The following is a 13167-nucleotide window of genomic DNA, read 5'->3' as shown; positions in this document are numbered from 1 at the left end:
TCTTTGCTTTAAGTGCTTAAAAAACATTGTGCCAATTCCTTCTGGCCTCCATAGTTTCATATGAGTAACCCAAACTGGCGTTTCTCTGTAGGTAATCTATTGTTTCTGTCTGGCTGTTTTTAAGATTTTTGTTTTGTTTTGTTTTTAGTTTTGAGAAGTTTATTATGAGTTTTGATATGGATTTTTTTGGGTTTACCCTGTTTATGATTCATTAGCTTCTTAATTCTGTAGATTTATGTCTTTCACCAAATTAGGGATATTTTCTGCCGTATTTTGAAAGATACTCTTTCAGCCTGCTCTCTCCTTTCTTTCTGGAACTCCAAAAGATAATTGTTGGACCTTTTCTCATTGTCCTATAGGTGCTGGAGGCTCTGTTAATTTCTTTTCCAGTCTATTTTCTCTCTGTTGTGAAGATTGGGTAAATGTCATTGTTTTGTTCTCTTCTCTGTTATTCTCCACACTATTACTCAGCCCATTCATTGAGTTTTTTTATTTCTATATTGCATTTTATCAGTTCTGTTTTTTTCATTTGATTTAAGGAAATTCATAATTTGTTCAAATTTTTATCATGGCTGCTTTAAAATCCTTGTCAGATAATTTCAACATCTTATATCTCATTGTTGGTGCCAGTTGGTTGTTTTTCTCATTCAAGCTGTAATTTTCTTGGTTCTCAAAATAATAAGTGATTTTTTGCTTTTATTCAGGACACTTTGCCTATTGTGTTAGGAGTCTATGAATCCCATTTAAATATTCTATTTTGGAAAGCAGTCATACTGTTTAGGTTTAGTACACAAATGCTGGCCTACTTTTGTGGACTGTACTTACAATAGTAATTTAATTTGGAACCTGTGCAGTGTGTCTGGTGCCACTGGGGCTCCCACTGGACCCTGCTGGTGCTGCCTGAGGGGACAGAAGTTGTTTGCACAGGCCAGGCCACTCTGCACCTCTAGATGGGAGATGAGTGTGTCTGCCTCTAGAGAACAATGATGCTCCCTGGGCTGGTTTGGTTGTTGTGTTGAGGTCCTCTTGCTGTTGCTTCCTAGATGCCCAGTGTCTCTTGATGGGGGAGGAAGTCTCTAGCCCATGGGGACAAAGCAGCTTCCAATGCCAGACAGCTTGTTGTGGTGGGATTCACTGCCCTCGGGGATGTAGAGCACATCCGGGGCTTGGTATTGCTGTAGGGGGAGTCCCTCTTGCTGTGCTGGCAGGCCCCCTGGTGCCTCTAGGTAAGTGGGGAATCGTAGGACCTCAGGGACAAAGAAGTTTCCCACATACTTTTTGAGGTGGAATTCCTCTTGCTGGTGCCACCTCTCCCTTGCCCCCATGCTTCTCAGTGGAGGTAGTATTCTTGCCTGACCCTGAGGAGAATGCTTCCACTGGCCACTTTTTGTCAGCTGGGGTCCCCATCAGTCCCTCTTGCTTGGCTCTCATGGTGTGCAGGACTCCCTTCTGATTCAGGGAAGAAATAAACCTACCTGGGCTGCCTTCTGTTATTAGGCTGGGAATCAGGAAATGTCAGGCCTGGGTTGCCTTCTGCTTTGGGGTGGGAGATCCTCAGGCAACCCGCTGTTCTGTTGTTCCTACAGACCTAAGGCCTCTAATCATCTGCCTTCTCCTGCATACCTTTCAGAAATTTTCTTTGATTAACTCTTGCTTTGTTTCCGGAGCTTATAGTTGTATTTAGTGGGGGAAGGACAGGTAGAATTGAGTCTGTGCCATCTCGTCCAGATGGCAAATAATATTTTTTATTCACTTTTCATTGTCTTCTGGTTTTGTTTTTCCCTCCTTTTGCTTGAAAAGCTTTGTGGATGATCCTGCAGTCAAGCAGTATCTTCTTGCTCTTGGAAAAAGATATATGGACCCCTGGGGCATCTGACCAAGGTGGAAACTCCTGCAGATTGAATTTATTTTGCTGGTGTGGAGTCATTTCATTCTAAAAATATAGAAACCGAAGTTTAAGTCCGAGTGCATAGGGAATAAAGGAGAGGGAGCTGCTGCCCCTCTGTGGGGATGGGGCTAGGTTGGCGCTGCCCCGTCCTTTCTGGCATCGTGCTTGAGCTGAATGCATCCTGGCTGAAGGAGAGGGTCGTGGCCATCTGGCCTCCCAGTTTCAATCACTTGAAGTAGTGCCCAGTAGCCCTCAGTCAGGGGACTGTCTCTGGATTATCTCAAGGTAATTCTTGTACTTTGGGCACTGAAAAGAAATGGAAAAGTGTGGAAAACACTTTAAGATTAGGGGGAATTAATAGAGAATCAGATTAGATCTCTACCTGATGGCTATTATTTCCTGTAAAAAAAGGGCATGTACACCGTCTTCTACTAGGAAAGATAACCAGCATCGGATTTGTCTTGTGAGGAAAGATGTGTTTCATTAGTAAGACAGATTCCATTATATACCGTATTGCAAAGGAAATAATTTCATTCCTGCTCCTTATTGTAGATTTTTTTTTCTAATTCTAAGAGGACAATAAGATGAAAGATGCCTTGATTGCCTTCGGGCCTTAGAATGGTTTAGGTCAAGCAAGGCAGTTTGGATGTATTTTGCATTTTACCCATAATTGGAATGTTGTGCTTAATTATTCTGACACAAGAAGCTGTTGACCTTTCCTAAGTTTGCTGAAGTCAATGGAATTGAAGCTTCCTTAAGGACAGAATTTGAAATACAGTAGTTCTGGCTTTATCACTTAATGGTTTAAACCCTCAATGTATTCCTGGTTAAGTTCATGTGCTTTCTGTTTTAGATAATATTTTCATTGAATAAAGGAAAATAAGTTTGATACTAACATGTGTGTGAAGATATAATAAATTAAAATATTTTAGAAACTAACATTTGATTGTCCTTTCTGAGGAAATACTAAATCAGAGGGTACTTTAAAGGTATTTCAACATTGATAAAATATTCCTTACTATGTTTTTAAAATCTTAATGCCTTGTGGGTGACTCCCTGGGGCTCACATTTCTCCACTGGGTGTGTCCTTCCCACACTGAGGACCTTTCATAATGATGAGCGAAGCTGTACCTTCTCATTAAGGACCCTGATCTGTGTCCCTGGTATTTGAACCCTGGTTCCATTGTTTACAAATTTTGGGCCATGAGTAAGGTACCTACCTCTGCTTCCTCCGTTTCCTCATATACACACTGGGGAAATACAGTACTACTATATAGAGGTATATTGTGAATACTAAATAGAAATCTATGCAGAACACTTAGAACAGTATCTTGCTTACAGCAAACACATAATCGGTGAGTGGTTATTATTATGAAACCAAAGAAAGTAGGTGTGATTGTGGGGATTAAAATCAACAGTTAAACCATCTTGGCATTGTTATTCATCACCAGGGTCTTTATTCTCTGGATGAGTAGTTAAAATGCTGCGTATTAATATTGAGCTTGATGCTGGGTTACTGGGTCTGAGGCTGTGGTGCTTTTCTTTGACTGCTGTCTTCCACCACGTCCATGGCTGCTGTCTTCCACCACGTCTAATGCCCCTTCCTATATTCTCCCAAGGGTGGGCACTCTCAGATTCTCATTATTACTTTCTTCATTAGAGTGAAGTTGGAGACCAGCTGTTGAAGACACAAATCCCCATCTAATCTGTTTCTGAAAGGTATGGCTTTAAAAACAGTGGGAATTTATGATGGTTAATTTTGTTGTACTTTGTTATTAAGAGAAGATGGTGTTAATACCAAATGAGTAATAAAAAAAATCAGTTAAATTCATTTAGGGAAATTAAAGTCCTGACAAGTTCATAATGGCTTTTCTGGTTGTTAAATGAGATTGACATGGATTCACAATTGGTGGTAGACAGAAATTTGCTCAATTTACTGAAGTATATTTCCATGGAAATGACAGCTGGGCATAAGAGCCATCACTAGGGCATTTAGTTATGGGGCCCGTGAGTGTGAAGGAGAGAGCTAATCAAATAAGACAACTTGTACTTGATTTTAATTAGGTAAATTCCCCTTCACGTTTTAATCACATAAACTCAGTCATGGAGGGTGTAGAAGCAAATGGCCAGCCATCTTACTGTCTAACTCCGATTTCTTTTTTCTAAGTTATTTTTAAAAATTAACTCAGGTATAGAATCAACTCAGGTACTCGATTATGCATTCTGAATTACCTCTTTAATAAAAAGTTTGTCTCAGCCATCTTTTCAGTATTTGAAATTTTGTAAGTCCCCACAAATCATCTTTACAAAAATGTACTGAAAATCACATAGCCCAATTTGCAATGCAAAATGAAATCTGATGTTAGGGATCAATGAAGTTATATAGTTGCTGAAATAACAACAGTGTATTGTAGCATATGACTTCTGTAGAACATTGAACCTTTTTGGTTTTGTGAGTACTTTTTTCATTTTCATTTTTTTTTTATTGCAGTGTGGATGTAAATGGGATTCTGATCTTTGTTAGTTTGTTATAGTCTTGTTTTACTAGGATATTGGAGGCAGAATGATACCAGATAATCAAGATTTTGTTATACTTGGATATAAGTAGGTGTTATAGTCACAATATAAGTAGGTTTATAGTTACATCATTTTCTTCTCTTTAAATGTACAGCATGTATAGTATACCATTATATTTTGATTGATGTAACTGGAAGCAGAATTTATGAATTTTTGTGGCAGACTCTGCGATTTAATAAACATTTTAAAATGTATTACTGTCTGCAAATGCTGTGCTAAAGCACAGGGAAGATACAAAGGTGTGTTTTTCTTTTTTAAAGGCCCTGCTTTTAAGTTTTCTAGAATGGAAGAGACAAATAAACAGTAGTACAAAGAACTAGGAAGCTAGTTCTAGACAGATAAAACAGTTTCAGTGGAAAAATCTGAGAAGTCCTGAAACTTGACACTTGAGTGTGGCCTGAAATAAGGATTTCAGTGGCTGGGACCTGGGTGGGAATGTCTTTCCAAGCCGAGAGGCCAGGGGGAGCAAATGTGGGGAGAGGAGAGTCCATCCTGCATTTTGGGAGTGGTCGACCTTTGGTACAATACAGGGTGCATGAGGGAGAGCTTTATTCTTGGGAAATAAGTCTGGAGAAATGTGTTGTTTAGTCACTCAACAAACCCAGGTTTATTCACTCAAATAATTCTCAGCCCTGCCCGGGGGCCAGGTATGTGCTGGCTGCTTGGACTGGTGGCAGGAGTGGGATGAAGCCGAGTCTGAGAAACACAGGGTCTGGGTGATGAGGGAGGCAATAGCCCTGCCATGGAGCATATCCCGTGATGGAGCTGTCCTGTGTTTTTGAGGGTGAGTGGCACATGATCTGATAAGGGTTTTATGGAGAAAAGCCAGTGAGGGGAAGGCTGGCTGGAGGAGGCGGGAGCAGAGGCAATGAGGACAGAGCAGAAGCCTGAGGAGATGAGGGGCAGGGCAGGGAGCAGAGGCAGAGAGTGTAACCCCAGACCGCAGGCTTCAGAGGTCTAACTCAGTCTCTTTTTTATATGAAAACCTTTTCAGGGAAAAAAATGTTCGTCGGCTGTTGCCTTTAATTTTATTTTCTTCAGAATAACCTCTTTAGCTTGATGTAATAAAAGTAGGTGTGTTTGTAACAAATAATCTGTTAAACTGGTATTGTGTTATGCTCTCTAAAATGTGGCCATCTAGGCCTACTGACCAGCAGCAGCAAAGAGGCAGTCTTCTTATTTATCCTGAAGGGGACTGAGGACCTTCCCTGGAAGCTGGTGGTGGGATCCAGGGGCAGCTCATCCCTGGGAGCGTGGGGAATACTGTGTGGTGAGGTGGAGCCCCACCCGCCTTGCTCCCTTCCTTTGGGGCTGGGCGGGGGGCCAAGTGTGATCTTCCAGAGCACTTCTGTCTCTTTACTGGGAAGATTTAGAATTTGGGGGTCCCTCTGTTTTGGTACAAAGCAAAGGTAGAGTGGAAGTGTTAGAAGAACTCAGGGCACAGGGAAATGGCTGGTGACTTCACTAAGAAGAATATATCTAAGTTCTCTTTACCTTTTGAGGTTTTGATAAGATCAGTGACTTTTAGTTTAGGTCAATCACTGTTTTGTGAGTGGGTGCCTTGTTGCCCTAGAATTCCACCTGGAACGTCAGACATAGTAGAGTAGAATCTAGAATATTTGTAATTGGTCAGATACAGGCAGTGGTGGTTGGTGTTAGCTCCTGCACATTGAGGGTTGGCACTCCTGTGAGTAACGGTAAGGTGCCTGTGGGACTGGGGGCTGGGAGGTGGCTGATGGGCCACAGTGGCTGGAAAAAGTATACAGGTAAGTGCAGTAACTCCTGTGGTGGGGCTGAGCGTCACTGCCTTTGTTAGCTGTTTGTTTTAGGAGAATTAGAACAATCAAGCCGACCTGGAGTCCGGCAGACCTGGGTCCTGGTTTTAACTGGCTGCTCTGTGACTTTGGACAAGGTACTTGGGGTAGATTGAGTAATCGATCCCCCTTTCTACCTGCTTTGATAGCATGATAGTCCACACCTAGGCCGTGGCCACATGGTGGTGGGAGCGTACTCCTCAAGCTGTGCTCTGAGCAGGGCCATGGGACTTGCCTAGTGAAATATTAGCAGATGGGACGCAGGCAGAGGCTTGGGTTTGTGAGCAGGTGATTTGCGCTGAGAACACGTCCTGAAGTTGCCACCCCTTTGGTCCCTCCCCAGAGTGAGTCACACCTCAACCTGGAGCCCAGTGGGGCCACCACGGGTGTACGCGTAGACCACGTGCAAGAGAACCAGTGTGGTTTTAAGCCGCTGAGACTTGGGGGTTTGTTCTGTGGTATCATCATGGCAGCAGAGAACTAACATTCTGCATATGTCCTCACCTGTGAAACAGGAAAGTTACTGCCTTCTTTCCATGCTGGTGTTCTGCATTGAACATAAAACAGTCCTGTTGGTACAGTGCTCGACCCCTAGTAAGCAGGCAATAAATACACGGTGCTATTTTTAATAATTAAAGTATGAGACATACACACAGAATAAGGGCATGCATTCTGCACAGTGGGGATTTAGCCAAGTGGAAAGGAAGAGAGGGAAGGCTCTAGTATTGGGATGTGTTTTTATTATAAACGACTTGGTGTTGGGTGTTTGATAGGTACTAACTTAGCGTGTGTATTGTCAGGGTTCTCCAGAGGAACTGCCGACAGGACATACATGTATCCTCTTTCTTAGGATTGCTTGATTGAGTCCTTTGTTTTATGGAATTGGCTCAGGATGGTGGGGAGGGCCAGTCTGTTACCTGCAGGGCAGGTGGGAAACAGGCAGGGTTTCTGTGGCAGTCCTGAGACAGAATTCCTTCCTTGTGGGGAAAACTCAGATTTTGCCTTTCAGGCGTTCAAGTGATCAGATGAAGCCCACATGCATCACAGGTAAGCTGCTTTACTTAGAGTCAGTGATTGTGAATGTTAATCACACTAAGGAATTCCTTCACACACTATCGAGACCGAACACACAGGAATTCCTTCACACACTATCGAGACTGAACATCCCAGCATGCATTTATGGGATTTCTGCTGTGTGACTGGGCTGAGCACACAGAGGAGAAACAAAATAGACTTAGTACCTGTTCGCATGGGGCTTAGAGTCCAATGACTGTTACCTTGTTTTATTTTTACAGTAACACTGTAAAGATGTGCCATTTCCCACCAGTCTAGCAAATGGGGAGACCAAAGTTCAGGGTAATAGGTCATTTGAGGCCACATAGTTGTCCGAACCTGAGACCTTACTATTCCCATTCCCTGTGCGGCCCCTCCAGGGAGATATTTCCCAGATGATAATGATGTTCTGTGAGATGCCGCTTATACCAGATTCTCTGGCAGAAATTAGCTCATGATTCCTTGACTTCATGCCTGGCTGTTAGTCAGCTGGACTACTGCCATGGGAATTTATAGATATAAATTTTAAAAGCAACAAGTGCTGAAGGCTTTGATGTGTGTACAACTTTTATTATGAGATAACATTTCCCAGGAGTGCAGTTAACAGAACTAGACCTCATTCTTCTGCCAAATACCATAATTAAGGTTCTGCCAGGAAATAAAATAAATCTATCACACGTGCTTGTAGACAATAGATTGTGCGCTGTAACACAGAAGTCAGCCTAATGTGCATAATGGAGAGATTGACTGTTTATTTCATGGATCCTACCACCACATATCCTACCTCTTGTGTACTTATTAGATGTTTCATATGTCAACAGACATTCTTGTCTGTTTTCCCATTAATGCTCCTAGAGACAGGACCCTTTTGTATTCAGTCACCTTTGTGTTATAAGGATACACGTATTGTTTAATGCTGATGGTAGCAGGCCATCTTCATGGTGGGTGTGTTGTGTGAGTTGCTATTTTTAAAGTTTACTTTTGTATTGAGTTATAGGGTACGTGCTCTTATCAGTTTGGCTTCTTTTTGCTCCACATCCTGTCTGCAGCAAATGGCATTCACAGTTTATTTTCTTCATTGCCGTGAAGTATTCTCTTGTTTGAATAGTCCGCACTTTATCCATTCTGCTGTTGAGGGGCATTTGGTTTGTTTCCAGATTTGGGGCTATTAGGCATGCTACTGTTATAAACGTTTCTGTCTGTATATTTTGGTGCATGTAAGTACTAATTTCTCTTTGTGTATACTCAGGAGTTCAATTGCTGGGTCTCAGGATATACAGATGTTTAGTTTCAGGAGATACTGCCAAACAGGTTTTGAAAAGGGCTGCACCGACTTAGCCCCCATCAGCAGTACGTGGTAGGTCCAGTTGCTCTGCATCCTCCCCAACACTTGGTTTGATTTGGCTTAAAACATACAGTGGACAAGTTCTCTCGAAGACATTTACGGAGTTGTAAAAGTCACTCTACTGACAGCGATAGTGACGACATGCTGTCCCCCTATGAGTAGGTTCTCGAATTGTATGCTGTTACTGGCAAGCCCTTTCCTTAAATTTCCACATATTCTCTGACCTTCTCTTGTAGCGTTCCGAATGTTTGGATGCTGAGGCTGTGTGAATGTGCTTTTAATTACATTTGCTTCCCTTCTGGGCAGTGCCTCACCACCAGACATGAATTTTGAGGCCAGATTTCGTGTTAGGGAAACAGAGTTACTCTGACTTGATAGTACTTCTCGCTGGGTTCCTTCGCAGCCCCCCAGGGAGGCTTTGTCAGATGCTGTGGTGGCCACATGACTCTGATGTTCCTGGAACGCAGGTGAAGGATGCTGCACTCTGGCCCCTCTTTCAGCTCCAGCCCCTCCAACAAGCCTGAAAGTTATCTTGATTTGGAACGTTTTTTTTTTTCTCCTTTTGCAATTTTAACATGGGTTTCCCTTGGCTACGTGTTTTACTTAGAGGATAAAGTGATTTCTCTGACTTTGTCCTGACCTAGATTCTGCCTCCATTTGTACTTGTTCTCTCTGGGGGTCTTTAGGGATGTCTGTGGCCCATAGCAAAGAAAGTGGTGCTGCAACCTTCCCCCATCTTCACATATCTGTGCCTTTGGGTGAGCTCATTTGCTGGAGGCCTAGAGTGTTCAGCCTGTGGGAAGAGTGCAGGGCGCCTTCCTCAGGAACCAGGGTATCTGCTCATTCCTGGCTTCCTCTTTGACTCTCTCTGCCTTGTCTTGGAGTGCTGGTGAAAGGTGGGTGTAGGTGTGATAAGCTAGTCTTTTCCCCATCAGGCATTCTTCTGAAGGCCAAGAATTAGCTGGGTCATCTCTGCTCTCCTGTGAGATGTTGATCCTGCGGAGATTGGTGCAGACTGCCGGCTGCCTGAGTGGGCCCCTGTGTCAGTGGTACTGTGGGTCAAGGAAAGGGGCAGCCCACCTGTTACTATTTCAGAGTGTTCCGTGACTTCACCTTCTTGGCAGTTCCAGTTTGTTCCTTTGTGCTATAAGGATATGACATGACTTTCTATATATGCTGCATTTTTAGGGTAGTGGAGGGGAGGAAGGTATAGTTTGAGTTGAAGGAGAAATGAAAGCAGTAGGTTCTTGTGGTTTTAGGCCAGAAAAACAAAGTCGGAACCCAGGAGGAGGAAGGCAAATCAAGCCAACTGGTGGACCCCCTAGCTCTCCACTGCCGACCTCATCATGGCACCAAGCCCAAGTTCCCGCTGACTGGGGCGGTGAGGATAGACTGTGGAATGCCCTGGAGCACAGTTTGGAGTGAGCCTGCATGTGGGAGGCTGATGCCTGCTCTGTGGCTGCAGGATGTGGTTTCTGATTGGCGGCAGTGGAGGCTCCCATGGTCTGTGAGGCCAGTATTTGGGTCTGCTAATCCCTAGGGCTGAAGGCAGGGACTTGGGATGTGTTTTGGGGAGAAGACACCAAATTGGGATGGACCAGAGGCCTTAGGCACCTTACTCCTTTGAAGGAAGAGCAACTTTTGTAGATTGCTAACCACTAACCCAGACCTTCCTGTTTATCCAATGGTTCTATATTCTTCCATATATATGGATGCTTCCCAAATCCAACCCCCTGTAAAAACAGGGCACTGAGAATATGAAAATTAAAGTTTAATTTATTGTTAAACATGGCTGACTTCATTAAAAATGTATTTGTGTATTCCTAAAGGATTTAGTAAAAGAAGGGCGTCTCTATCCTTCTGGTTATGGTGCTATTAGAATGATAAGAATGTTTTCTTGCCCTCTTTAAAACCAGTAGTTGGTATATCACAAAGAAGGTTAGAGTGTTGAGGGGGTATAGTCTGGAGGAAACAGCATCATTTAAATTTTAATTAAAAGTAATTTTGCCTCAGTTCCCTTTTTTACTACCATATGTAGTACACAACAATGATATTCTCCCAGACATCTTGTATGGGGTCTTTAGCTCCAAAAAAGAAAGGAATTTTTTATTGGAGAAACTGAGGCACAAAAAAGGCCAGGTGTTTTGCTTACACATGCCTGTCATCTTCCTCACTAGACTAAGCCAGCCGTGGGCTCAGTGCTGTGGGCTACTAAAGCTCATCTTAAGATACCGAAAGGCATCTGAGATCATTTTATATCCTTTAAAATGGGACTCCATAAAAGTGAGCATAGTTTAGTGCTGCACCTTCCAATGAACTCTGCACTTATTTTAATAGTACCCATGTGTAGTAAATAGAGATTAACTGTGAAATCAGGTTTCTACACTTGCAAGTTTTTCATTCTACTTCACATTTCTAGACTTTTGAGGAACTGACCCCAGTAGTCTGGTACAGCCCTATGACTGTCTGTCTTGTCTTTGTTGGGCAGATCTATTTTTATATTTATTCATCTTCCTCTCAGACTTTATAATGTTTCATACTGTACATTTAGCTTTCATCATCCTTAAGGTTAAACTTCTCAGTTGAGCTGAGAGTCTGGGTTGCTGATGCCCAGCTGCTATTCTGTGTATTAACACATTTCTTTTCTGTCTAATAGTACTTTTTAAAGTCAGTGTTCTTGGAGTCACTTAGTACTTTTTAGTGTGGGAGCAAGAGCTGAAAACTAGGCATTTTTTACTTGAGAAATAAAAGGAGAAATACTCAATATCTGTTTTTATTTTTTCATGTGTAAAAGAATTTTCATATTTTAATTTGTGTAGCATATGTTTTTGGGGCTGAGCTGCTTTTTATACTACTAATTGTTTCTGTATTTAGACCCAAGGACAGTTGAGATCTTAAAAAATACATCAACAAAGCAGTTTCCAAATGTTTATCAAATGATTTAAAATTGAGTATTTGTCTTATACTCCAAAGAATGTCTTCCTATTAATAACTAGTTGAGGATCAATTTTTTTGATATTATAATTTTTCAAAATAAAATTTAAATTTGAGTTCTACCCTGGCAATGAACCGGTTTGGTACAAACCAGTTTACCTGCTGAGAATTAGAAAATCTAAATAAAAAAACAAAATAAAAGTCCAAACTAAACAAAACAGAAACCTTTGTTCGTACTTGCATGCCCATAGTAGTGCTATTAATAGCCAAAAGGTGAAAACAATCCATATGTCCATCAATGGATGAATGGATAAGCGAATTGCGCTATATGTACATACAATGCAATATTACTCAGCTGTAAAAAGGAATGAAGTACTGATAGATGCTACCATGTAGATGAACCTCAAAAACACTGTGCTAAGTGAAAAAGCCAGGAGTAAAAGGTCACATATTGTATGATGCCATTTATATAAAATATCCAGAATAGGTAAATCCATAGAGGCAGCACATTGGTGTTTTCCAGGGGCTGGGGAAAATGGCAACAGGAATAACTGTCTTAGTGGGTCTGAGATTTCCTTTTGCAATGATGGAAATGTTTTGGAACTAGATAGAGGTAGTGCATTTACAAGATTGTGAATGCCAACTAAGTGCCACTAAAGTGCTTCACTTTATTTTATATGAACCTCACCACAATAATTAGAAAAAAAACCCCAACTTTTTGAAGTGCAAACAAAGCCCAAACAAAACAAAACAGAGAGCTGCCAATACAATAAGAGCTGGGGAGTCAAGATCCCAGAGGAGTAAGCTTGACTTCTGGTACCACATTTCCTCTTGAGACATATGACTGTTCAAACCAAATAAAGCTTCTAGAAGGCTTATGGGTGGCATAGAATAAAATTACAATTCAAAGCCCACCAACAATGAGAGGTTCTAATAAATACATCATGCTTTTATTTGGGGCATCTAAAGATGATAATCTTAGTAATATGGCTGGCCAGCCCTTGCAAAAACAGGCCTAGAACAATCTCTTATTCAATTAAGCAATCTTTCCTACCCTACCTACCTGTCAGGAGCAAAACCAAAATCCCTTATGGAGAAAGATAATATTCTTCAGAGTCTCAAATTATCTTTAATAGTTATTTGCACAATTTCTAGCATTCATTTTAAAAAGCATGGCAAAAGACAAGAATTAACAGAAAACCAAGAGACAAAATAAAAGAAACAGACCCTGTTTTGGGGTTACCCTATTATTGGAATTGTCAAACCCAGGCTTTAAAATGATTATGATTACTATATTCAGACAAAAAAGATGAAGAATTGGACTGGAACTAAAACTATAAGAGAATAAAGCTGGGAATTATAAGAAAGTATAAAAATTGTGATCTAAAAAAACTAACTGAAATTAAGAACTCAACAATGGGTTTAAGCGACAGATTAGATACAGCTGAAGAGAGAAATGGTGATTTGGAAAATAGATTAAAATGATGTCCAGGCAGAAACTTGGAGATGAAAAAGTATTAGGGGTAAAAAAAAAGCACCACACAGAAAGGAGCATG

General features: G+C 41.6%; 1 protein-coding gene across 8 annotated transcripts in view; it reads left to right on the top strand.

Moving 5' to 3' along the window:
* MTUS2 (microtubule associated scaffold protein 2) overlaps window positions 1-13167 on the top strand; it is a 507260-nt gene that overhangs the window by 71831 nt on the left and 422262 nt on the right. The window contains exon 3 of one of the 8 annotated variants that reach the window (XM_057489950.1): window positions 3549-3607. The exons of the other annotated variants lie outside the window; for them this stretch is intronic. The gene's annotated coding sequence lies outside the window, so the exon portion shown is untranslated. The remainder of the gene's footprint in view (window positions 1-3548; window positions 3608-13167) is intronic. 8 annotated transcript variants of the gene reach the window in all.

Source organism: Manis pentadactyla, chromosome 2 (genome assembly GCF_030020395.1).
Source record: "Manis pentadactyla isolate mManPen7 chromosome 2, mManPen7.hap1, whole genome shotgun sequence".
NCBI classification, from domain to species: domain Eukaryota; kingdom Metazoa; phylum Chordata; class Mammalia; order Pholidota; family Manidae; genus Manis; species Manis pentadactyla.
This window is presented reverse-complemented; position numbering and strand designations above follow the sequence as displayed.